Source organism: Phyllobates terribilis, unplaced genomic scaffold (assembly GCF_046119375.1).
Source record: "Phyllobates terribilis strain yellow unplaced genomic scaffold, ASM4611937v1 Scaffold_29__1_contigs__length_15306474, whole genome shotgun sequence".
In the NCBI taxonomy this organism is placed as follows: domain Eukaryota; kingdom Metazoa; phylum Chordata; class Amphibia; order Anura; family Dendrobatidae; genus Phyllobates; species Phyllobates terribilis.
The window spans coordinates 12,447,266-12,473,297 of NW_027362789.1; the positions used below are offsets into that span (position 1 = coordinate 12,447,266).

A 26,032-nucleotide genomic window follows, 5' to 3' on the forward strand; every position below is an offset into this window, starting at 1 on the left:
AGTCTTTGCTGGTGGGGGCGGTTTCCGCTTTTGGCGCCGTTCTTGGACCTGGCCCACGATGGGAGGTGGCCTCTTGCCACCCTCCGGCACGCCCACAATGGCGTCCGCTCTGCCAGGGCGGGAAATCGTCTCAGATGGTGGGAATTGTCTCTTTATGGCGGGAAACTCCGTGGATGGCGGGAAAAGGCTGCAGATGGCGGGCAAACGGCGGGAAACGATCCGAGAACTCCAGCCGGGGACAGACGCTGTCGTACCTGCACATCTACCTAGTGGGAGTACCGTTGTTCTGTCCCCCGGAAATGGGGTGAGTGTAGTGCATGCAGCTATCTGAGCTCTGTCCCACACTCCATCCTTACCCGGGAGTGGAATACCACACCTCTGGGTCGAGGTGCAATACCCCTGTAGCAGCCGAGTCCTCGGGGTGCTACATTTCCCCTTATTATCTCCAGTAATTGTATTATTACACAGGATATTTATGATGTTACATAGGCTCATCATCTTCTCATTCAGGTCTCTACAATATTCGATCCGCTCAGTGACAATCTTCTATATAAGAGAGTTTTCCTGATTTACCCATCAAAACTGGATATGGACAGAGACAAGATGGCGGAGAGGATATTACACCTCACCCTAGAGATCCTCTTCCGGCTTACTGGAGAGGTGAGAGATTCTGATGACGTCACATTACATCATTCTTATCTATGGGAATAACAGATGGACAGAACTGGAGAGGTGAGGACTCTGGAAATGTCTGTAGTGAGATTTATTAATGTGTCTCTCCATAACCAGGATTACACAGTAGTGAAGAAGACCTCTAGTGAGCGCTGTCAGGACCCTGTGTCTGAGGGATGGGGAAGACCCCTGAGCCCAATCACGGGGCCTCCATCTCACCCACTGATACATGAGGACATCAATGACCAAAAGATCCTTGAACTCACCTACAAGATGATTGAGCTTCTGACTGGAGAGGTGACACTGCTGGGAATGCTGGGACATTATACAGTAACGCTATGAAGGGATCTGGTGGATGATGGGATCATTGTATGTGTCAGGTTCCTATAAGGTATCAGGATGTCACAGTCTATTTCTCCATGGAGGAGTGGGAGTATTTAGAAGGAAACAAAGATCTGTACAAGGACGTCATGATGGAGTTTGACCAGCACCTCACATCACCAGGTAATAGGACTAAATACACACTGCCTCTAACTATCTGTACAAAAGAGTTAATTCAGTCCCTGTATGTGTTTCCTACAGCTCTATCCAGTAAGAGGACAACACCAGAGAGATGTCCCCGTCCTCTTCTTCCAGAGGACTGTAAACAAGAAGATCCCAATGTTCCTCAGGATCATCAGGTAGATGGAGAGAAGGTGTCATGAGATCTCCCCTATGATGTGTTGACGGTTGTGACAATCTTGTGTTCAGTGTTGTTTTATCCACTAGTATTACTGTATTTTTCGGACTATAAGATGCACTTTTTTCCTCCAAAATTTTGGAGGAAAGTGGGAGGTGGTGCGTCTTATAGTCCGATATATATAAATACTGAGGCTGTGGGTGGTGGCGGATGTGGGGGGAGTGGCAGCGGTGGAGTAGCGGGGCACAGGAGGTAGCAGCCGCCTGCTGCAGCCTACACTGTGCCCGCTACTTAACAAAATGAATATTCACTGCTCCCCACACCCCCCTCATCCCTCTTCCTGGGATGTATGGCACCCTTCATCCCTTATCGTGGTATGTAGGGCCCCCTCATCCCTCTTCCTGGTATGCTTGGCACGCCTCATTCTAGTATGCTTGGCCCCCCCTGATCCCCGTCACGATGCACACAAAAAAATAAAAATAAACAATTATGTCCACCTTCTCTCTCCTCCAATGCTGCGTCCCACTCTGCTGCCTACAGGGATCTCACTGTGTGAGCCGTGCGTGGCGTAACTGCCATGCGCCCTCACACTGTAAGATGCTGTGCCGGAATAGTCACTGGTCCCCACTCCGGGACCGTGTGCGTGGGGAGCATTGACCATTCACTCACCTTAATAGCGCGCACACAGTACCCGCAGCGCGGCTCCTGCTGCGGCCAGCAGTCTGTGTGCCCGCTATTGAAGACCGTGAATATTCACTACAACCCATGGGAGTGGATTGTAGTGAATATTCATGGCCTTTAATAGCGGACAAACAGACCGCAGCGCAGCAGCAGGAGCCGCGCTGCGGGTACCGTATGTGCACTATTAAGGAGAGTGAATGGTCACTGCTCCCCACGCACACAGTCCCTGCATGGGGAGCAGTGATTATTCTGGCACAGCATCTCACAGTGTGAGGTTGCATGGCAGTTACGCTATGCACAGCTCACACAGTGAGATCCCTGTAGGCAGCAGAGCAAGACGCAGCACTGGAGAGGAGAGGAGGTGAGCATAATTGTTTATTTTTTTTGTGCAGCGTGATGGGGGATCAGGGGGTGCGAAGCATACCAGGATGAGGGGTGCCACGCTTACCAGGAAGGATGAGGGGGGCCATACATACCAGGATGAGGGATGAAGGGTGCCATCATACCAGGAAGAGGGATGAGGGGGGCCATACATACCAGGAAGAGGGATGAGGGGGGCCATACATACCAGGATGAGGGATTAAGGGGGCCATGCATACCAGGATGGGGATGAGGGGGTGCCATACATACCAGGATGGGAATGAGGGGTGCCATTCATATCAGGATGGGAATGGGGGCCATATATACCAGGATGGGGGATATTAACAGAAATGGGAGACATTACCCCTATAACAGCGTCCGCAGCAGACCCCCTCCCCCATAACAGGGCATCATGACCACATTGTTTGCTTAATTTTTTTGTTCTATTTTCCTCCTCTAAAACCTAGGTGCGTCTTATGGTCCGAAAAATATGGTATATGTTTTATACTTGTGTATTGAGAACAGTGGAGATGGCAGGATTAGAGCTGATCATAGATGTGACTTCTCCATCTGTCTGTGACTTTTACAATATTTGTTTCAGGGTGAAGATCTGACCCATAATAATAGTACAGACACATATGTGAGGGGTGATGAGCGGTGTAAAGAGGAGATTCCTATATATGACTGCCCAGGTGAGTAGTAACCATGAAATGTTGAGAAGTCTCAGATTTTTCCCAGTAATGGTGGTGGAGAATGCAGCACTACTGGACCAGGGTGCACGAGTAGGGTCTAAACCGCATATAATGTAAGAGAAACCTCGGCACTCAGGTAATGAATTTTAGCAAAAGTAATTTGCTAAATTACTAAACTAAAGAATGCCTCTAGACCACAGCATTCTCCTCCACCCAAAACTGTTCAAATGACTTTGGGTATTGAAAGCCCTTTTCTAAAGAACTTACAACCAGGAAGATCAACGTACGTAAATTAGAAGATGCTGACCGTTACCTGCCCAGATCTGTAAACTACAAAGCCAAATGACAATGTACTTAGAATGTAGAAGCCTATAAACAGACTATGTAGTGGACGGCACTCCTAATGTGATACAAATCCTAAACTAGACAAGGAGTATAAGAGCCAAAATAAATAAAATAGTAATTTTATTAGTTTCCACATCATACAAAACACACAAGTAAAATTAAAGTATAAAAGGAGATGTTAAAACAGAGGTGAACACCTATTGAAAGAATAAAGAAACAACTGCTATTAGAATACACTATAGCTTATCACAGATACAGTTATATGAAAAAGTTTGGGCACCCCTATTAATCTTAAGCTTAATGTTTTATAAAAATTGGTGTTTTTGCAACAGCTATTTCAGTTTGATATATGTAATAACTGTTGGACACAGTAATGTTTCTGCCTTGAAATGAGGTTTATTGTACTAACAGAAAATGTGCAATCTGCATTCAAACAAAATTTGACAGGTGCATAAGTATGGGCACCCTTATCATTTTCTTGTTTTAAATACTCCTACCTACTTTTTACTGATGTACTAAAGCACTTTTTTGGGTTTTGTAACCTGATTGAGCTTCGAACTTCATAGGCAGGTGTATGCAATCACGAGAAAAGCTACTTAAAGTGGCCACTTGCAAGTTGTTCTCCTGTTTGAATCTCCTCTGAAGAGTGGCATCATGGGCTCCACAAAACAACTGTCAAATGATCTGAAAACAAAGATTATTCAACATAGTTGTTCAGGGGAAGGATACAAAAAGCTGTCTCAGAGATTTAACCTGTCAGTTTCCACTGTGAGGAACATAGTAAGGAAATGGAAGAACACAGGGACAGTTCTTGTTAAGGCCAGAAGTGGCAGGCCAAGAAAAACATCAGAAAGGCAGAGAAGAAGAATGGTGAGATCAGTCAAGGACAATCCTCGGACCACCTCCAGAGAGCTGCAGCATCAACTTGCTGCAGATGGTGTCACTGTGCATCGGTCAACTATACAACGCACTTTGCACAAGGAGAAGCTGTATGGGAGAGTGACGCGAAAGAAGCCGTTTCTGCAAGCACGCCACAAACAGAGTCGGCTGAGGTATGCAAAAGCACATTTGGAGAAGCCAATTTCTTTTTGGAAGAAGGTCCTGTGGACTGATGAAACCAAGATTGAGTTGTTTGGTCATACAAAAAGGCGTTATGCATGGCGGCAAAAAAACACAGCATTCCAAGAAAAACACTTGCTACCCACAGTAAAATTTGGTGGAGGTTCCATCATGCTTTGGGGCTGTGTGGCCAATGCTGGCACCGGGAATCTTGTTAAAGTTGAGGGACGCATGGATTCCACTCAGTATCAGCAGATTCTTGACAATAATGTTCAAGAATCAGTGACAAAGTTGAAGTTACGCAGGGGATGGATCTTTCAGCAAGACAATGATCCAAAACACCGCTCCAAATCTACTCAGGCATTCATGCAGAGGAACAATTACAATGTTCTGGAATGGCCATCCCAGTCCCCAGACCTGAATATCATTGAACATCTGTGGGATCATTTGAAGAGGGCTGTCCATGCTCGGCGACCATCAAACTTAACTGAACAGGAATTATTTTGTAAAGAGGAATGGTCAAAAATACCTTCATCCAGGATCCAGGAGCTCATTAAAAGCTACAGGAAGCGACTAGAGGCTGTTATTTTTGCAAAAGGAGGATCTACTAAATATTAACGTCACTTTTCTGGTGGGGTGCCCATACTTATGCACCTGTCAAATTTTGTTTGAATGCAGATTGCACATTTTCTGTTAGTACAATAAACCTCATTTCAAGGCAGAAACAATACTGTGTACAACAGTTATTACATAGATCAAACTGAAATAGCTGTTGCAAAAACACCAATTTTTATAAAACATTAAGCTTAAGATTAATAGGGGTGCCCAAACTTTTTCATATAACTGTAAGTATTGAGTTTAGATGACAATTTATACCATTCACAAAATACAAGAATACATCCAGTCTCGCTCAAATGTGAGACTGATCTACTCCAAGACAAAGCCTGTATAAAAGTCATGCATAAGTATGTGAACTATTAATATAATCCAAGTGGGATGATAATGTTATATACCGGGTAGCTAGACCACAAAGGGCACAAACAGGATGGTTTGAGAGAAGTCAATATACAAAAAGAGATCTAGACATGATAGCTGAACACATGGTTTCAATGTGACTCGGGGAATCAATGTGCATATATTAATATAAGCATAATAGTCAGATATTTGCTCATTCAAAGTCAAGTGATATGAAGTATGAACAAAGGGTATAAATACCTAAACTTCATACAAAAGCTATATGAGGCACATAGGAGACCACAGGACACAGCAACACTAGTAAAAGTGCTGGTGCATAGATGGCAGTGTCATGTAACAAATATAAGTATATAAAGCAAAGCAAACCAGTGTGGACATCCTGCCGAGATGTAACCCTGACTCGCGTTTCGCGATCAGCTTTACTCTCAGGAGAAGCTGATCGTGAAACACGAGTCAGGGGAACATCTCGGCAGGACGTCCACACTGGTTTGGCTAACGATAAACTGCATAAACATTACACCTGTGCCATGATATATGTGTAAGCTAAATTTAAGACACCTCATCTCTGCACTATTATAAAAAGTTCTCTTTGAATGTCTAATATTTCTTCTTGGAAACTCATCAGACAGAAAATATTGTCCCTTACGATAGTTTAAATTCCCAAGAGCCACCGAGCCCCATACTCTAATTACCCGAGAGAGGTTTCACCACTAGTTACTCATTTTTTACTGGCAACGACTGTTCAGTTTGATCATTTCATTAGATGTGTTATTGTCTATACTCTGATTTAAACACTTCCTGCAGACAGTTTTGTGTTCCTAATTGGCCCCATTCTTCAAATCAGACTTGTGTCACTTCATGTGGTGATAACTTTGGAATTCTTCACCAAGGATAATAGGAAACAAATGGACCTTACAAATTATTTTCAAACTTTTCTTGAATCTGATAATACACTATATACGGTTGTACATTACTGTCTGGGCACATGGCAGGTTAAGAAGGGAAGGAGCACCATTTAGCTATTCCAATGCAGATCTTGCTGGAATAGTTTGCAGACACAATGTATTGGGGGCACTGTTCGTGGTCACTTGGCAGCTCAAAAGATGGCCACCACGAACAGTCTTGGCGCTATCTACTCCATTTTCCAGATCCCATTGATTGTCTTGCTCATCACCCTGTAATCCTAGGCTTGGGCCACGGTGTTACCTGCTGTTCTGTGGTGTGAGATGGGAAGAAGAATAGTCAGGTAGCCGGGTCAGAACCAGGAGGGCAGAGAAAATACAAAATCAGAAGACACAAGAGTAGTCAGTAAACAGGCAGGGGCCACAACAGGAAACAAATACACAAGCCGGGAGCTGAGCACAGAGGACTGAACCAGAGGAGAACAAGGCTGTATCTGGCAGCTTCCGACAATATGATTAAGGTGGCTAACGGACACATAGTTTATGGAAGGTATTTATCACAGAGATGGCTGTCCTCTGTGATGTAACCTGGAATGTTGCTCTAGTGCACGTAAGCACTAAGAGGACTGTTTGGTGCACATAGGACCGGGTTACGGGTAGTTGGAGAGATGGGCGGGTCTTGCTACCCACATACCTCACCTCTGAGTGTGGTTAAGATATATAATGGAGGCCGTTGTTTGGCACATGTTCTGTGTGTTTGGAGGGAGAAGGCCTCCTGTGTGTTATGGTCTCCTGACTGAGCCAGTGACCTGGATGCTACCGAGCCTGTGTGTGTATTTATTCAAAAATAATACTTGGTTTCATTCTTAGCAGATGACTGTAACCAGGAGATCAGAGGGACAGCTGACATCTTCAATTTTTAAATCAGATGATCTTGATATCCCACAGGATACAATTGAAGTGAATGTCATTACTCCAGCTATACCATCATCCCTTCCCAGCAAAGTTCAATCATCTGATCCTGTGAAACAGGTCCTGTCTTCTGATTCATTACCGACTACTAAGGAAAATCAAAGTCACAAAATAAGCATTAAAAAACAAACTCAAACTGCCCCTCAAGCAAAGAAGCCATTTTCATGTTCAGAATATGGAAATAGTTTTAAACATCAAAAAAATCTTACAGCGGAAAATAGATATTCTTGTTCAGAGTGTGGGAGATGTTTTAACCAGAAATTAGCTCTTATTAGGCACCAGAGAATTCACACAGGGGTGAAGCCTTTTTCCTGTTCAGAATGTGGGAAAAGTTTTAACCAGAAATCAAATTTGGTTACGCACCAGAGAACCCACACAGGGGAGAAGCCTTTTTCCTGCTCAGAATGTGGGAAACATTTTAATCATAAATGGTTTCTTGCTATACACAAACGAACTCACACAGGGGAGAAACCTTTTTCATGTTCAGAATGTGGGAAATGTTTTAACCAGAAATCTGATTTGGTTAAGCACCAAAGAATTCACACAGGGGAGAAGCCTTTTTTCTGTTCAGAATGTGGGAAATATTTTACACGGAAATCAAGTTTTGATAACCACCAGAGAACTCACACAGGCGAGCAGCCTTTTTCCTGTTCAGAATGTGGGAAATTTTTTAACCAGAAATCTGATTTGGTTAAGCACCAAAGAATTCACACAGGGGAGAAGCCTTTTTTTTGTTCAGAATGTGGGAAATATTTTACACGGAAATCAAGTTTTGATAACCACCAGAGAAATCACACAGGGGAGAAGCCTTTTTCCTGTTCAGAATGTGGGAAATGTTTTAACCAGAAATCTGATTTGGTTAACCACCAGAGAATTCATACAGGGGAGAAGCCTTTCTCCTGTTCAGAATGTGGGAAATATTTTACACAGAAATCACATTTAGTTAACCACCAGAGAATTCACACAGGGGAGAAGCCTTTTTTCTGTTCAAAATGTGGGAAATGTTTTACACAGAAATCAAATTTAGTTAACCACCAGAGAACTCACACAGGGGAGAAGCCTTTTTCATGTTCAGAATGTTAGAAATGTTTGAACCGAAAATCGTATCTTCTTAACCCCTTTACCCCCCTGTTTTCACCTTCATGACCAGCCCAAATTTTACTCTGGAACACTTCAATGGATCTCACTGATTCTGAGAATGTTTTTTCATGAGTTATTGTACTTCATGACAGTGGTAACATTTGTTTGATATGACTTGAGTTTATGTGTGAAAAAAAATAGGGAAATTTGGCAAAAATTTTGAAAACTTAGCAATTTTCAAACTTTAAATTTTTATGCCCTTAAATCAGAGAGCTATTATGTTACACAAACTAGTTAATAAATAACATTTCCCACATGTCTACTTTACATCCACACAATTTTTGAAACAAAATAAAATCTTTTTTCTTAGGAAGTTATAAGAATTAAAAGTTGACCAGCGATTTCTCATTTTTCCAACAAAATTTACAAAACCAATGTTTTATAGACCACATCACATTTGAAGTGACTTTGAGGGGTCTGTATGACAGAAAATACCCCAAAGTGACACCACTCTAAAAACTGCCATCCACAAGGTGCTCAAAGCAACATTCAAGATTTTTATTAGCCCTTCAGGTTCTTCACACGAATTAATGGAATGTAGAAGGAAAAAATTCACATTTAACTTTTTTCGCCCACAAATTTTATTTTATACCCTGTTAGTGATTTATTACATATTACAGCCTGGGAAGGTCATTCAAAACCACCCACTGTGATCTCTTGAGTGAACAACTCTCTGCTGCCCCCTATCATCCGGACAATTACACGATTGGCCGACGATTAATGGAGGAGGCCACAGGCTGTTTGCACTAACAGGCCGATTATCAGAAAAGTAACAGTGAGCGGATTGTATATACACCTCCTGGTTCCAAAACATGGAATATATGTATATAACAACGAACGATCACCGCTAACTCCATGATAACCCCAGACTATTCGCTGCCACCACCAATAGTTTATAAGGCCGATTGTATAGCGTATGGCTTTGAGGCGCGGTTACAGAACAAAACAAAAATCTGGATTCCGTTCCTACCATTCCACCGAAACTGCCCTTAACAAAATGATTAATGATTTACTTAAAGCTAACAGGCAATTCTCCATACTCCTTCTTCTAGACCTGTCCTCTGCCTTCGACACAGTTAACCACTGCCTCCTACTACAGATTCTTTCTTCCTTTGGTGTCAAAGATCTTGCCCTATCCTGGATCTCCTCATACCTTTCCAACTGCACTTTTGGTGTCTCCCACTCCCACACTACCTCCTCACCCCGCCCCCTCTCTGTTGGAGTCCCTCAAGGATCTGTCCTAGGACCCCTACTCTTCTCCATCTATACCCTTGACCTGGGACAGCTCATAAAGTCCTACGGTTACTAGTACTACCTGTACGCTGATGACACCCAGATCTACTTCTCTTGCCCAGACGTCACCTCTCTCCTGTCCAGAATCCCAGCATGTCTAGCAGCCATATCCTTCTTCTTCTCCTCTCGCTTCCTCAAACTCAATGTGGACAAAACTGAACTCATCATTTTTCCTCCATCTCACATATCTTTCCCATCTGATCTGATCTATAAAAATAAATGACATCACTCTTTCCCCTGTACCAGAAATCGGCTGCCTCGGTGTAACTCTCGACTCTGCTCTGTCCTTCAAACCACATATCCAAGTACTCGCCACCTCCTGTCACCTCAAGCTCAAAAATATTTCCAGAATCCCACCTTTCCTCAACCCTAAATCTACTAAACGGCTTGTGAATGCCTTCATAATCTCCCGCCTCGAATACTGCAACATCCTCCTCTGTGGCCTACCTGCTAACACTCTCGCACCTCTCCAGTCTGTCCTTAACTCTGCTGCCAGACTAGTTCATCTCTCTCCTCGCTACTCCTCTGCTACCCCCTTTGCAAATCTCTTCACTGACTCTCAATTGCTCAGTGTATCCAGTTCAAACTACTAACACTGACCTACAAAGCCATCCATAACCTTTATCCTCTGTTCATCTCTGAACTAATCTCCCGATATATTTCCTCACGTAATCTCCGGTCCTCCCAAGACCTCCTTCTCTCCTCCACACTTATTCGTTCCTCACCCAACCGCCTCCAAGACTTCTCCCGAATATCCCCCATCCTCTGGAATTCTGTGCCTCAACACGTCCGACTATCTGCCACATTCGGATCCTTCAGACAGAACCTGAAAACCCATCTCTTCAAGAAAGCTTACAACCTGCAATGATCACGCTGCCACATCACCACCACCAGAGCAGCTGCAACCCCCCACCTACTGTCTCCTTCCCCATCCTATAGCATGTATGCCCGCAAGGCCAGGGTCCTCTTCCCCCTGTACCAGTCTATCATTGTTAGTTCATTTACTGTAAGTGATATCTGTATTTTGTATGTAACCCCTTCTTATGTACAGCACCATGGAATCAATGGTGCTATATAAATAAATAATAATAAAAGGAATAGAACTATTAAATGTTATATTTAATTCAAAGGGAGGTAGTGTTTATGAAAAATATACAAAAGATTTTACAAAGGGGACAAAACAACACTGCATACAGTTATATAAAATGAAAGTAATAAAACAAAAGAAACTTACTACCCCGATCACAGGTATGATTCAGCCTAGCTAAGGAAAGAGCTTAGTTTGAAGAATGTCCAGTGGACAGGAATCATGTAGACACTGAAATGTATCTCTCTATAGGAACCCAGATCATAATCCGGCTTGATCTATTATCAACTCCTGAGTCCCACACACACACACTCCCCCGTGATGACCTCACATGGGTCAGGTTGTGAGCTGGTCTCAGCCATTCATGATTTTATGAAATCCCCAACTTATGTGGTAACTTCTCTCCAAATGATCGCAAAAGTTTGAGATTGACGCCATATTTTCCATCGGGATTTTTTCTTTACTTAGATAGTAAACATGGCATAGCTGTTGTCAGTTATCTGGTTACTGTGTATTTGTGGCTCATTGTTAGGGGTTACAGTTATGAAAAATTATGTGTCTTCTTTCCCTGTTAGCCACAGTTCTGAAAATGTCTCATTAATATCAGATTTGTACAAATCCTAGTATTCTATATTTTATTTCGGAGGCATACTGTCTGTTACTGAAGCTGTTCTGATGAAAGGAATGTGTATGCAGGGTGACTATAGCCATTTCTAAAGAGTGTGAGCTATCTGCTTTAATCCTCTCCAAAACTTAAAAAGCATTTTTCTGTGGACAAACGGCCTTGCCCTATTTATGTATCAACACATTTTTTGTTGTCCAACTCTTTTGAAAAGAGTTCTCCTTTCTACTTTAAATCTCATTTCTTTCTCACAAAAAGCATCTTCTGTCAGTAATTAAGGCATCTTCTTTCAGTCATCTGGGCATCAAAATGTCTTCATACATTTTAACCCCTTACCGACCTTAGACAAACTCAGTACGTCCTGCTTGGGAAGTGCTTCCTGACCTGGGATGTACTGAGAATTTCCAGGTGATTTTGCGCGCATACAGGCTGTGCACGCACGATCACCACCGGGTGTCAGCTGATTCTGACAGCTGACACCCGGCACTCGATGCCAGGAGCCGTGCCCACACGGCTCCCGGCACTTTAACCCCATAAACGCTAGTGGTCGCAGCATTTAGCTGGCAGGCAGAGGGAGGGAGCCCCTCTGCTCTTGGATCGGTGCCCCCACATGAAGTCGCAGGAGCCCGATCGTTGCCATGGTGACCCGATGTCATCATGACTATATCCGAGGTTACCAGGCGTTAGCAAGTTATGTAGATCATGCGCAGTGCATGATCTAACTTGTGTCAGTGCAAAACTGACAGTTATAAAGCATAGCAGCGCTCCTGCATTGCTATGCTTTATAATTGGGATCAGACTGCTAAAAGTGAAAAAGTATAAAAAAGTAAAAAAAAATAGAAATTTCTTTTTTTTAAATAATAAAATATATGTATTGTACTTTTATGTAAATAAAATAAATAAAAAATAATACACGTTTGGTATCGCTGCACCTGAAACGTCTTGCCCCATAAAATTATTACATTTGTTAACCCCGTCAGTGAACACTGTAGAAAAAAAAAATGGGGCTAAAAACTATGCTTTTTCATCATACCACCAAACATAAAGTGGAATAAGAAGCGATCAAAATGATAATGTAAATAAAAATGGTGTCACTGAAAACATCATCCTGTCCAGCAAAGAAAAAAGCCATCATACAGCTCCATCAGCTGAAAAATAAAAAAGTTATAGCTCTCAGAATACAGCAATGCAAAAATAATTATTTTTTTCTATAAAATAGTTTTTGTGTAAAAGCGGCAAAACATAAAAACCGCTGTAATCGTGCTGACCCAAAGAATAAAGTCGTCTTATCAATTTTACCACATGTGGAATGACATAAGAGAAAACAATTCCTGAATTGCTAGGTTTTGTTCATTCTGCCTCCCAAAAATCGAAATAGAATTCAATGAAAAAATTTAGTGTGCCCAGAAATGGTACCAATAAAAACGTGAACTCGTCCCGTAAAAAACAAGCCCTTACATAACTGTCGGCCGAAATATGGAAAAATTACAGCTCTCAAAATATAGAATGTCAGGGATTATTATCACTATTTGTCCCTGGAATTCTTTAAGTGGCCTTTAAAGATTGAATGATTCTATATGTAACTCTGAAATTGCAATCACTTTTAAGCCTCATCCTTAACATACACCACATATAATGGCTTTTCTGGTCTAATCAGATCTTGGTACCTGACCAATCTGGGCAGAGGAATGTGTTAGGGGTCATATTACCTTACTCTCTGACCCATTCCTTTGCTTGGGGATGGGGTGCTATTGGCATTATCTGCCTTGGTCACCAAAATGCCTTGTCCTGGATGACTGCAATGTAATACTGACATGTGGACATTGTAATTGAGGACTGGTTGCAGGACTGATTCTGACTTTCCTGATAACTGAGGTGAACATTAAAATGGCATCCCTTCCCAGCAGTGCATTTGACACATGTAGTGAATAAACGTAAATCCTCTTATTTTTGTTTTCTTCTGAGGGGAGGGAGGTGGGAAGGGTATTGGTTTCAACATTAATGGCGTGGTAAAATATGATATGGTCAACGTGATTCTCCAGTTCTATATGATTATGGTGATGTCAAACATTTTATTGATTTTTTTCTTTAATCTTGAAAAATAATATGTCTAAAAGGAATCTGTCAGTAAGATCAACCCTCCTAAGCCACTTATATGGGTATGCAGGTCATTGAACATTGAATAATACGATACCTTGATATATGCAATCTGATGTGAATGATCACCCTCAGAATCTGCCTTCAGAGCTTATTTTTAATGAAAGGGGCGATAACTGTCCCTCATTACATGTCTCATGCTGGTATCAAACTTAGCAAAACAAATCTTTTTCTTATTACAAACAAATCTTGTTATGCACGTAACTCACTCATACACTGGTAACGGGAATAGTAAAGCCTACAACACCGAGGAGCTAAACCCAAACCCTACAGGTCCCTGTACAGACCAGAGAATCCCTAGCTGCAGAACTGAAAACACCACCTCTGACCTGACTCCCTGAAAGGCCATCAAAAGGTTTCCCATACCTCCTGGGGAACCAGAGGAGAGGTGTGCAGAGGGATACGAGTCTGACCGTGCTCAAACATGGTTCGATCATACCACAGCTCCTGGGCAGGGGAGGAAGCAAAATAGTATACGGACATTACAGCATGGGATCACAGCTGATTCTTTCTTTAAAGTAAAACATTGTTTAAAAACAGTCAGGGAAATGTTTTACCTCACAATAACAATCAGCTGTGATCTCCGGCTGTAATGTCTATATTGTCTTTTGCTTCCTCCCCTGCCCAGGAGCTGTGGTATCATCAGACCATGTTCTGTACACGGTCACACACAGCCATTACACAGGGGAACATTTATAAGATTATCTCAGCACAGGAACACTTTATTTAAACACATCCAATTGCGGAAATTATCATCATTCCAAGATCTATTGATTAAAATGAACTTTAGTTTGTGGGAAAAATTAAATAGGAGGAAAACTACTGTGTACGTGCGGTAAAGTTGTGAGATCTGCTCTTCTGAGCCCCTGATTATTATGATGCAATATCTCTTTATTACTCACCTGCTTTGTTACTTGCTGCGACCTTCTTTCCTTGTGATTGGTCGTGTTTGATCATGTGATTGAAGGATATCCAATAAGTCACTTCCCAATTCACAATTGTATATGCAATGAACAGCAGTGTGAACATTTGCTTGTAACAGATGGACTTGTGACCTTTTAAATATTTTTTTAATAAAGTGTTTTTACGAAGATTTGGATGCTGGAATTTATCTTCCTACCTTTTTCCTGTGTCACCGCAAGTTTCCTCTACATGGATCGTCTATATATGGCTGAGCTGACCTGTTTCTCCTACTTTTTCGCTAGACTAGAGTTACTCCTGTGAGGATCTTCCCGAATCAGCTCTAGACAGTTCAGTGCTGAGATGACTAGAATGGAGTTGCTGGAAGCAGAGGCGCACCGCCAATGGTGTAGACCACGCAGCTGCTATGGGGCCCGTGAGTCGGAGGGGGCCCATCCAGCATCACAGCTTCAAGTATATCAGTATTCTGGATGCCATTACAGTTGAATACAATGATGAAAGAGGGATTAGTAAGCTCCCTCCTCCATCATTCTCTCTGTGTTTGAGCTCTGACTTCTCAGTGCAGCAGGTGCATTGACATTTTATTTCGCCGCAGTGCAGAGCAATGAAGAGCTTCAACACACAGGGTACGGAGACCAGAGAAGTGGGGGAACACGGAGAAGTATTTTTTTTTTTTATCAAAGAGTACATTGTGTGGCCCATTATACTGTGTGCAGGGCTATGTAGGGTCCATCATAATGTTTGGAGGGCTATTATACTGAATGCAAGCAATTATAGTGGGAAGGTTTGTGTGAGGTCCATCATGCTGTGTGGGAGCCATTATGCTGTTTGGAGGGCTGTGTGGGGGCCATTATGCAGTTTGGAGGGCTGAGTGAGGGCCATTATGCTGCTTATGTTGGGGCCATTATGCTGTTTGGAGGGCTGTGTGGGGGCCATTATGCAGTTTGGAGGGCTGAGTGAGGGCCATTATGCTGCTTATGTTGGGGCCATTATGCTGTTTGGAGGGCTGTGTAGGGGCCATTTCGCTGTTTGGATGGTTGTGTGGGGGCCATTATACTGTATGTAGAGCTGTGTGGGGGTCACAGTTGGGTTATCATACTGTGTTGGGGTCCTTTTGTTCTCTCTGAAGATAAGCCGTCACCAGAGGAGTTTGACACCTACTCTCTAATAGACAGCACAAGAACATTTGGCTAAGTACTCCTGTATATGACAGCAGAGAGCTGTCAACCAAACAATTGTAGGGATTGGGTGTTTATGGGCTTTAAAGGGAATCTGTCACCACTTTGGAGTTATCAGACCTCTACTATGGCCATACAGGGTATAGAAAAGTAAATCTATACATACCTGTATGGCCCATAGTAGAGGTTTGATTGCAGAGAAAAGCGCTTTAATCAATTCTATTTTGTACAGGCTTGGCGTCCCCCGGACACCAAGCAATCCCAGCCTATGTGCTTCTTATTACCCGAAATCCCCGCCTATCGCCTATATGCTTAATTATCATATCCCCCCCATCCCCTGCATGTCACAGGGCCCTGTGACAGGTCCTGTGACGTGCACTATGCTCCCTGACTTGCCGGGCATGCGTAAAGCGCCGCTCTAATAGAGTGCGCTTTGCTTCATCCTCGCCCCGTCTGCCTGTGCACTGCGCTGCAGGTTTCTACTGCGCAGGCGCCGGGAAGCGATAGTGACTTCCTGGCGCTTGCACAATAGAAACCTGCGGCGCAGTGCACGGAGAGACGGGGCCGGGATGAAGTAGAGCACGCTCTATGTGAGCAGCGCTTTGCGCATGCCCGGGCAGTCAGGGAACACAGTGCACGTCACAAAATATGGGAAAGGGTGAGGGGGAAAAAACGTGTCCAAAGGAAATAAGGGGGAGGGGGGTTTTGGAGGAATTATACTCATCTATCTGACATCAGACGTCACCAGTGTCACCCCTTATGGGAACACTGGAGCTCCACTTGGTGAAAAGATGACCAGTGATGGAATGGCATCTGCAAGGAGGTGCGCTCCTGTGGAGGCACGGCATGGTGAAAAAATGGTGGGGGAAATCTACAATACCTAGAATAAAATAGAAAAAAAAATCATGCAAAAGACTCGATACAAGTCGTGTCTGACTCCTATGGACACTTCGCTAAAATTGAGCAGCATAGAGTCCGAGGAGAGGATATAGCCCGTTATGTGGAGTCAACATTTGTTAGGATGTTTTTTTACGCAATTTGGAGCCATCTGGTGGCCGGGCGTAAACCTGCAGTCCTGTGTTACTCAATACTACTAATGAGAAAAAATGGTTTATATACCCACCACACGCAGACCCGCACAAGTAATACTACACTTCCCTGCGCACCACCCCACATGAAAGGAGACATCACACGTTATCCTGCCCAGCACCATGTAACATCATCCTCTTCCCCACGCAGCCATACGCAAATAACAGGACCCACCCTGGTTCCCCACGCAAGTAACAGGACTGCAGCACATAGCCTCACGCAAGTAACAGCACCCCCTCCATCCCCACGCAGGCCCCCAACAAGCAGCCCCATGTAAATAACAAGACGCCTCTAATTCCCAATGCAGACTCCCAGCACGCAGCCCCACGCAAATAATAGCACCCCCTCTTTCCCCACGCAGACCCCCAGCCACACGTAAATAACAGGACCCCCTCCATCCCTACGCAAATAACAGGATCCCCAGCATGCATCCCCATGCAAGTAACAGGACCCCCTTCTTCCACATGAAATTAACAGTGCCCCCTCCTTCCCCACGCAAACCCACACATAAAAAATCACCTTGTTCCCTGTGCAGCCTTTATGTAGGAACATCCACTTATCTGTGGCCCCAAAACCCCTCATCTCCTCAGTGTCATCTCTCCACAGCCTCAGCAGAAGCCACAGCGGAAGTCCGCACACACATGGCTCCGCACCGTACGCCTCGTACACGCTCCGCTCCGCACACCTCGTACACACGCGCGGCTCCGCTCCGTACGCCTCGTACACGCGCGGCTCTGCTCCGTACACCTCGTACACGCGGCTCCCCTCCGTACACCTCGTACATGCACGGCTCCGCTCCGTACACCTCGTACACGCACGGCTCAGCACCGTACGCCTCGTACACGCGAGGCTCCGCTCCGTACGCCTCGTACACACGCGTGGCTCCGCTCCGTACGCCTCGTACACGCGCGGCTCCGCTCCGTACACGCGGCTCCCCTCCGTACGTCTCGTACACGCGCGGCTCCGCTCCGTACACCTCGTACACACGCAGCTCCGCTCCGTACGCCTCGTACACACATGGCTCTGCTCCGTACACCTCGTACACGTGCGGCTCCGCTCCGTACACCTCGTACACACGCGGCTCCGCTCCGTACACCTCGTACACACGCAGCTCCGCTCCGTACACCTCGTACACACGCGGCTCCGCTCCGTACACCTCGTACACGCGAGGCTCCGCTCCCTACACCTCGTACACATGCGGCTCCGCTCCGTACGCCTCGTACACACACGGCTCTGCTCCGTACGCCTCATACACGTGCGGCTCCGCTCCGTACACCTCGTACACACGCGGCTCCGCTCCGTACACCTCGTACACACGCAGCTCCGCTCCGTACACCTCGTACACTCACGGCTCCGCTCCGTACACGCGAGGCTCCGCTCCGTACACCTCGTACACGCGAGGCTCCGCTCCGTACACCTCGTACACGCGAGGCTCAGCTATGTACACCTCGTACACGTGAGGCTCCGCACACCTCGTACACGCGAGGCTCCGCACACCTCGTACACGCGAGGCTCCGCTCCGTACACCTCGTACACGCGAGGCTCCGCACACCTCGTACACACGAGGCTCCGCTCCGCACACCTCGTACACGCGAGGCTCCGCTCCGCACACCTCGTACACGCGAGGCTCCGCTCCGCACACCTCGTACACGCGAGGCTCCGCTCCGTACACCTCGTACACGCGAGGCTCCGCTCCGTACACCTCGTACACGCGAGGCTCCGCTCCGTACACCTCGTACACGCGAGGCTCCGCTCCGTACACCTAGTAAACACACGGCTCCGCTCCGTATACCTCGTACACGCGAGGCTCCGCTCCGCACACCTCGTACACGCGAGGCTCCGCTCCGTACACCTCGTACACGCGAGGCTCCGCTCCGTACACCTCGTACACGCGAGGCTCCGCTCCGTACACCTCGTACACGCGAGGCTCCGCTCCGTACACCTAGTAAACACACGGCTCCGCTCCGTACACCTCGTACACGCGCGGCTCCGCTTCGTACATGCGCCGCTCTGCTCCGTACACCTCGTACACGCGCGGTTCCGCTCCGTACACCATCTATACACGCGGCTCTGCTCCGTACACCTCGTACACGTGCGGCTCCGCTCCGTACACCTCGTACACACGCGGCTCCGCTCCGTACACCTCGTACACACGCGGCTCTGCTCCGTACACCTCGTACACACGTGGCTCCGCTCCGTACACACACACGGCTCTGCTCCGTACACCTCGTACACACACGCCTCCGCTCCGTACACCTCGTACACACACGGCTCTGCTCCGTACACCTCGTACACACACGGCTCTGCTCCGTACACCTCGTACACACGCGGCTCTGCTCCGTACACCTCGTACACATGCGGCTCTGCTCCGTACACCTCGTACACACGGCTCCGCTCCGTACACCTCGTACACACACGGCTCTGCTCCGTACACCTCGTACACACACGCCTCTGCTCCGTACACCTCGTACACACGCGGCTCCGCTCCGTACACCTCGTACACACACGGCTCTGCTCCATACACCTCGTACACACGCGGCTCTGCTCCGTACACCTCGTACACACGCGGCTCTGCTACATCCACACTGTAAACCCCTCCTGACCCCACACATAAACTTCAGCTCATCCAGCACCATGACAACCAGCACAGCAGAGTCCTGCATCCACTGAGGCCCCTGATCATGTGACCCCTGACTCCTCCCCTCCTGTGACCTCATCACAGCTCCTGTGCGCACAGAGCAGCCATATATGTGGTGGCGGCTCTGCAGGTGGAGGTATGTGGAGACCCCATTACTGGGCGCAGGGGGCATTAACCCCTTCAGCACCGAGACTCTTTTGGGGTCTTGTGTTGCCCCTTTATAAGAATGATAAGGTTTTTGTTCTGTTTCCTGTAATAGATACATACGACCCAACTATGGAGACAGGAAGGAGGAAACGTATTGTTCTCATAGTACAGGACCCCTTTACTGCCCTCACAGTGTAATGCCCCCATTATGCCCCTTATGCAGGATGTATGATGCCCCCACACAGTGTAATGCCCCCATTATGCCCCTTATGCAGTATGTATGATGCCCCCACACAGTGTAATGCCCCCATTATACCCCTTATGCAGGATGTATGATGCCCCCACACAGTGTAATGCCCCCATTATGCCCCTTATGCAGGATGTATGATGCCCCCACACAGTGTAATGCCCCCATTATGCTCCTTATGCAGTATGTATGATGCCCCCACACAGTGTAATGCCCCCATTATGCCCCTTATGCAGGATGTATGATGCCCCCACACAGTGTAATGCTCCCATTGTGCCCCTTATGCAGGATGTATGATGCCCCCACAGTGTAATGCCCCATTATGCCCCTTATGCAGGATGTATGATGCCCCCACACAGAGTAATGCCCCCTTTATGCCCCTTATGCAGGATGTATGATGCCCCCCACAGTGTAATGCCCCCATTATGCCCCTTATGCAGTATGTATGATGCCCCCATTATGCCCCTTATACTGTATGTATGATGCCCCCACACAGTGTAATGCCCCCATTATGCCCCTTATGCAGGATGTATGATCCCCCACACAGTGTAATGCCCTCATTATGCCCCTTATGCAGGATGTATGATGCCCCCACACAGTGTAATGCCCCCATTATGCCCCTTATGCAGGATGTATGATGCCCCCACACAGTGTAATGCCCCCATTATGCCCCTTATGCAGGATGTATGATGCCCCCACACAGTGTAATGCCCCCATTATGCCCCTTATGCAGGATGTATGATCCCCCACACAGTGTAATGCCCTCATTATGCCCCTTATGCAGGATGTATGATGCCCCCACACAGTTTAATGCCCCCATTATGCCCCTTATGCAGTATGTATGATGCCCCCACACAGTGTAATGCCCCTTATGCAGGATGTATGATGCCCCAACACAGTGTAATGCCCCCGTTATGCCCCTTATGCAGGATGTATGATGCCCCCACACAGTGTAATGCCCCCATTATGCCCCTTATGCAGTATGTATGATGCCCCCACACAGTATAATGTTCCCACAGTACCGCCTGAGGTTTTACAGTTGTAATAATTAGAGATGAGCGGTGTTCGACTCGAACTGTTCGCCAATCTCAAATTCGAACTGTTTTGGGCGGTGTACGAGCCGTTCGACGAACCCGAACTATTTGCAAAACAATTGGCTGTTCGAGGTTATATTCGATAACTGTTCGTACACCAAAATCGTAACTGGATTTTTTCACAGTGATACTGTTAATCAATGTTAATAGACAGTTTCAGTGTAGAGTGGGCGGGGAGAGGGGCAGGTGATGGATCTCTGCAGAAATAATGCCGATCTCCATTTTTTTCTTCTTTCCCGCATTTACAGTGGAGCGGTGAAGTCTGTCAGCCTATCAGCAGCGCACACACGCAGCAAAGTGCTTTTTTTCACACAAGTAAGGTCATGTGTCATTGGCAGTGTATGTCACATGTCCTTGCCCTATAAGACCCAGCCATTTTCCCCGTCGCCACAATTTTCTCACTGCTGCAGCTGAGTGTTAGACGGCACCGCTGCTACTGTGGGCACTATACAGTATAGCTGTGTGAATTGGGAGCGAATTTGCTGTTAAATAGAGAGCTAGGTTTAGGGAGTAGGGACTAGTTGTAATTGCAGCCCTTTTGAGGGCTAGGTTACAACAGTTAATAGCACTTTTTTCCAGGCAGGTCTGTGCCAGTGCTGTGCAAGTGTTTTTCACAGCATTTGGCTAAATGTAGCTAAGCCAATCCTTTTGGGCCTATAGCAGTGTCTGGTAGTCAGTGGAGTAGCCCATCTGAACCAAGCTACACCACTGTGTATCAAATAACATTTTTTTACTGCATCTAGCCCAGTAAATCCTTTTGGGCCTGTAGCAGTGTCTGTTAGTCATTGGAGTAGCCCATCTGAACCAAGCTACACCACCTGTGTATCAAATAACAATTTTTTACTGCATCTAGTCCAGCCAATCCTTTTGGGCTAGTACCACAGTTTGGCCACTCAGCTCTGCTCGGTTTCCATCCATCGTTTTTGTGCAAACAGCTACAGTTGCCAATTAGTTAACCACCAAAATGAGTGGCAAAAGGCCTGCTGCTGGTGGAAAGGGGAATAGGGGTGTTGGAAAGGGAAGAAAAGGTTGTGTCCGTGGGGTAGGTGTTAAAGCAACAGTAACATCTGCAGAAGAAAGACCATCTTCCAGCCAAACTAAGAAGTCTACTTCTTTTCGTGGACAATGTGATACTATCCCTTTCTTACGGACACGCCCATCGCTACAAATTCCAGATAAGGCACAAAAACAGCAGGTGCTTCAACGGATATCAAGTGCTCCTTCAAGTGGGCTCTCCTCCACCTCAACTTAAACATCACAAATACTCCAGTCCTCAGAGGTGTCACCCCAATCGCACTTGCTTCCTCACAGCTCCCAAGTCTCCAGCTGCCCATCTGAGTATGGGGTAACACAGATGGTTGAGTCTGCAGAGCTGTTTACTCATACTATAGCCTGGGAATCAGAGGTCTGCTTCAGAGCTTCTGTGAATCCAGACGAGGAAATGATCTGCACTGATGCCCAGAATGTTTGAGTCGGATCCAGGCCCAGATGAAGAAGTTTCTGAGCATAATGTAGACCCTCGTTCCCAAACTGTAACGCCTGTTGGTGGAGACAATGAGGAAGACGATGATGAGACTCAGATACCTGATTGGAGCGACAACTTGACTTTTCGGTCAGGGCAGGAAGAGGTTGGCTCTGAGGACGACGGGTGAGAGAACACACAGAGTGATGATGACGAGGTTGGAGATCCCACTTACTGTCAACCCACAGTCAGCCAGTCGATGAGGTCAGCAGAGGAGGTGGAGGAGGATGCTATTGACGACGAGGTTAGGTTGCGCCTTCCTGGACAGAGACGGAGTACTGGAAGCTTGTCAACAACTGCATCCTCAACCACAACTCTGCCTCTGACCACAAGTCGTGGTGGCTCTTCAGGTCGCATGGGCTCTAAGCCTTGCATAGCCTGGGCATTTTTTCAGATCGATAAGGATGACCCAACTCATGTTATCTGTAACATTTGTCACCAAAAGCTAAGTAGAGGCCAAAAAATCCATAGTTTGAGTACTTCATGCATGAACCGTCACATGGATATGAAGCATAAGTTGCAGTGGGAAGCTCACTGTGCTACAATGTGGCCTTGCGGGCCGGGCCAACCACCATCTGCCCCATCTTGTGCACCTGTGGCCTCTTCATCCTCTGTGACTGGGGGGATAGCAGTCACACATGTTTTTGGATGCAGACCTGCCACCTCTTTACCCGCAACAGCCAGGGTGATTGGCTGGTCATCAGTTCATTTGGAAGTGGAAACACCAGCTGGTGTTGAGCGCTCTCCGACATCGATAGTACCACCTTTGGATCAAGGCAACCTAACATGTCCGCCTGCATCTTCCTCACAGACCGGCAGTTTGCTGGGGACACCCTACTCAACCCCCGTCTAAGCACAACAGCCAGCCCTCGGTCCCTCAGATGTGGACAAGTAAAAGTCCATTTCCTCCCAGCCATGACAAAGCTAAGAGGTTGAATTTCACCATCTGCAAGCTGTTGGCTACAGAAATGCTGCCTTTCCGCCTGGTGGACACAGAGGATTTTCGAGACCTTATGTCCATCGCAGTGCTCCAGTACCAGTGCCCGATCGCTGCTACTTCTCAAAGAAAGGTTTGCCTGCTCTACACCAGCATGTTGCACACAACATCACCGCTTCTTTGAGAAACTCTGTGTGTGACAGGGTGCATTTCACCACAGACACTTGGACGAGTAGGCATGGACAGGGACATTACATGTCGTTGACTGGGCACTGGGTAACTATGGTGACAGCAGGACAAGGGGCTGCTGTCCAAGTCTTGCCGTCCCCATGAGTTGTGCGTCAATCCTCTTTATCTCAAAGTTCCTCCACTGCTTCTGCCTCCTCAACCTCCTCTCAGTCCTCCACCTGCACCCAAAGCCTGTCTGGTAATGCAACCCGCGTTCTAACTGCGCAGAAGGAATGCTGCACACCTCCTTACTATGCTGGCAGCAGGGCTCAACGGCATCATGCTATGTTTACTTTGAAATGTCTGGGAAATGTGAGTCACACTGCTGAGGAGTTGTGGTCAGCTCTGGAGACCGAGTTTCAAGAATGGTTGGCTTCACTGGACCTGCAGCCAGGGAAGGCCGTGTGCGACAATGCTGCAAACCTGGGTGCGGCCCTTCGCCGGGGCAATGTCACACAGGTGCCTTGTATGGCTCACGTGTTGAACCTGGTTGTCTAGCAATTTTTAGCCGACTATCCCGGACTAGATGGCCTTCTGCAGAGGGCACGGTCGCTGTGTGCTCACTTCCGCCGTTCGCATCCCGCATCTCAACGACTTACATCTCTACAGAAGTCGTTGGTCCTGCCAGTTCACCGGCTGAAATGCGATGTGCCGACACGGTGGAATTCAACTCTGCACATGTTGCAGCGACTGTGGCAGCACCGACGAGCAATACGTTCTGACGTATAGCCTGGGCCAACGAGATCCAGAGGTGGAGCAAATCACGCTGCAGGAGTAGTCTCAGATCAGGGACCTATGCACCCTTCTGCACAGTTTTGAAATGGCGACGAAGATGTTTAGTGCTGGCGACGATGCCATTATCAGCATGACTATTCCGGTGATTTACATGCTGGAGCATACATTAAACAGAATTCGGAGTCAGGGGGAGGAAGTAGAGGAGGAGTCGTATGCGGAAGGGATCACATCTCCAAGGTTCAGACTGTCGGCAACACCAAGGCAGCAGGCATGGGAGGGTGGGGGAGAGGGAGTAACGAGGGAGCATGGTAGCAGCCAAACTGTTGAGGAAGGTGCATGAGCCGAGGAAGAAGTGGAGGACAAACTGGCGATGGGCATGGAAGACTCATCAGATGAGGGAGACCTTGATCACATTTCTGTTGTGCGAGGTTGGGGGGAGAGGGCCGAGGAAGGAAGCATGATTCTTAGCTCGCCACCAACACAACAAGGACTTCGTCCTCCTGGATGTGCAAGACACATGAGTGCCTTCTTACTGCACTACCTGCAACATGACCCTCGGATTGTCAGAATTTGAAGTAATCCCGACTACTGGGTTGCCACACTGTTAGATCCCCGGTACAAAAGTAAATTTTCCGAAATAATTCCTGCCATAGAAAGGGATTCACGCATGCAGGAGTATCAGCATAGGCTGTTACAGAATCTTACATGTGCTTTTCCACAAAACCCCAGTGGTGCACGTAGTGAATCTCACAGTTCTAACTTGCCAACCGTGGGACTGTTGAGTCTTCATCACTCAAACCGTAACAGTAATACAGTATCTGCTGGTAACAGCAATTTTGTGGAATCGTTTCACCAATTTTTTAGACCATCCTTTGCAAGGCCACAGGAGACAAGAAGTCTGACACGTAGTCAACGCCTAGAGAGGATGGTACAGGAGCATCTCCAAGTGAACATCGAAGCCATGACTGTGTCACTGGACCCTTGCTCATTTTGGGCTTCCAATCTGGAAAAACGGCCTGAGCTTGCTACTCACGCCTTGGAGATTTTGTCGTGTCCTGCAGCCAGTGTTCTCTCTGAACGTGTGTTCAGCGCTGCTTGTGGTGTGCTGACAGATAAGCGCACGCAGCTGTCCACTGACAATGTAGACAGACTCACGTTCATAAAGATGAACAAATCATGGATCTGCAAGGACTTTTCTACCCCTGTGTCATCCTGGGGAGACTAAAAGCTTGAGGATTTGGGAAAATCACCTCACCAACCATTTTACGCAACTCTGGGGCAATTGATGCCACTTAAGTGGTGTCTGTGCCACAATTTTTGGAAAAAATGGAGACTCTTTTTGGAGTCCCCTTGCTGTGTTTTACGTGACGTTGACATCGTCAATTCCAGGTGGGTCTGGTTGCTCCCCCCCCCCTTTAACCGTAAGAAACTACATACACTATGGCTTGGGGTAACACAGATGGTTGAGTCTGAAGAGCTGTTTACTCATACTATAGCCTGGGAATCAGAGGTCTGCTCCAAAGCTTCAGTGTCTGCTAGTCAGCGTAGTAGCCCAGCTGTGAAGCAAGCTACACCACCTGTGTATCTATTAACAATTTTTTACTGCATCTAACCCAGCCAATCATTTTGGCCTAGTAGCAGTATCTGCTAGTCAGCGGAG

At 46.7% G+C, this 26,032-nt stretch overlaps 1 pseudogene; it reads left to right on the plus strand.

Moving 5' to 3' along the window:
• The first annotated feature begins 475 nt into the window (after positions 1 to 475).
• LOC141178711 (uncharacterized) overlaps positions 476 to 26,032 on the plus strand; it is a 49,638-nt pseudogene continuing 24,081 nt past the window's right edge.